The sequence below is a fragment of the Punctularia strigosozonata genome, assembly GCF_000264995.1.
Source record: "Punctularia strigosozonata HHB-11173 SS5 unplaced genomic scaffold PUNSTscaffold_4, whole genome shotgun sequence".
Lineage (NCBI taxonomy): Eukaryota > Fungi > Basidiomycota > Agaricomycetes > Corticiales > Punctulariaceae > Punctularia > Punctularia strigosozonata.
In genome coordinates this window covers 1935573-1937539 of record NW_006767436.1, presented here as the reverse complement: position 1 = coordinate 1937539, position 1967 = coordinate 1935573, and positions in this window count along the sequence as shown.

Sequence of the window (1967 nt, the reverse complement as noted above, 5' to 3'; positions counted from 1 at the left end):
GGTTGGGCAAGCGGCGGGTGGAGGAAGCGGCTCCGAGCGAGACCGCATTGGCAGCTCGCGCTCGGGGCCAGGCAAACGGGCAGGGGCGAAGCTGGGGGTGGCAGGACGGGCACTCCGAGTGCTCGGGGCGGGGTGCGACGGCGGGCGCGGGGGAGAACGCTACGCCGAGTGCGACCGCATTGGCGGCTCGCACTCGGGGATGGGCAGACGGCAGAGGTGGGAGCTGCACCGAGCGAGACCGCGTTGGCGGCTCTCCCTCGGACAGGGGCAGCGGGTGGAAGCTGAGGACGGCGGAGCGGGCACTGCAAGTGTCGGGGCGAGATGCGACGGCGGAAACTTGCGAGACGTGCGCACTTGCAAGCGCGGTGCCAGGCGCACTCTTGCCAGCGCGGTAGGCTGAGACGACAAGCCGGCAGGATGGTCGTCACGTGATGGGCTCATTCGCGTTGAATCTCCTAAGTCCGTGTTGGCTACTGTATCTCTATGTCATAGCAATCCCAAAGTATATAGAGATACATTTCAGTTCATGAGGCTGTCAATGGTAAATGAATAGGACATTAGAGAAATCAACCACCTGAGACTAAACTATTATAACAGTGTTTTCTAGCCATCACTTCAGTGATCTACAGGGTACATAACTATGTTGTTGGCTACAGAGATATCTGGCTTTTCACATGTACATGCAGGATGTGTATATAGGCTAGGGGTAGATGGGATGAGCTGATATCACAGAGGGAGCCATGCAAGGATGAGGTGTCAGCAGTAAAGTACCAAACCCCAACTCCAATACTTACACCTAGATATGGTCTCTAAGCTCCTTGTACATGGACCAGTGCTAATATGATTGACACTGCAACAACCTTCTATGTTGATGGTTTCAAGCCCCCTTGTACCTACAAGACAGTACTCTCTAAATGGTCAGTCATCTGGCATGATTTAACAGTTTTATGTGATTTTTTGGCCTTTTTGTGAAATTTTAATAGAATATAGTCGTATTATGAACTATGTATTCCTATATGTAACAATTTGCCAGAGGGGGCATTTCCTGATGGCGATTCGCCATCTCGTCGTTAAGTGGTTCCTGCAGATGTTCGAGTGAGGGACAGAGATGAGGAAGACAGTAAGCACCGTTACCCTTGATCAGCCACGATTATCCACAGAATGACCGCCGCAAGACCAGACAGCAGAGTTTGGAGTATGGTCACGACCAGAGTTCCGTACCTAACATCTGAAAAAATCTAGATCACTATATGGCACTACATAGTCCCATATAGCCTCCATAGGTCCATAGCGATGTCCTTTGCTACCCATGCTAAATATCCGCCAGCCAATGCTATCATAGTGCTATAGGTGCTATAGAGGGTACTGTCATGGCTATAGTAGCTATGTAGGGCATATGTCAAGATCGAGACGGAGCTAAGTCCGACGCCGGAGGTGTGACGTCCGGACCTAGCGAGATGATTGTCGGAGTCGAGTCGGAAGAGAGTCGGAGAAAGTCGGAGAAAGTCGGAGCAGAGTTTCGAGATACAGAGAGTGAGTGCGAGTACGGACCAGACTCAAGCTTTAAGGCTTGAGTCGCTACGCGCTCTAAGTCCGTGTCGGAGCAGAGGAGTAACTTAGTTGATATTCGAACTAAGGAGTTAGAGTACAGGAGCTAGGAGTTTATATACGCGGAGGCACGGTTCGGAGCTCGTATCAATAGGGAGTTATCGGAACTATGAACCATGTGGAATAAGGAGTTATCGGAACTATGAACCATGTGGAACTGTCAATCGTAAGGACGGAGCATATGGTTACGAACTGATAATCGGAGGTAGAATAAGTCCGAAGGGAATATCAAACCGTTAAAGGCATATCGGTCGTGAACGTCGGAGTTGAATCCGTTATGACTCGAGAACTACCGGGACGTTGAGTCGCCGGAGGACTATTCATGTGATAACGTAGGTCCGGTACCGGAGCTGCTACTC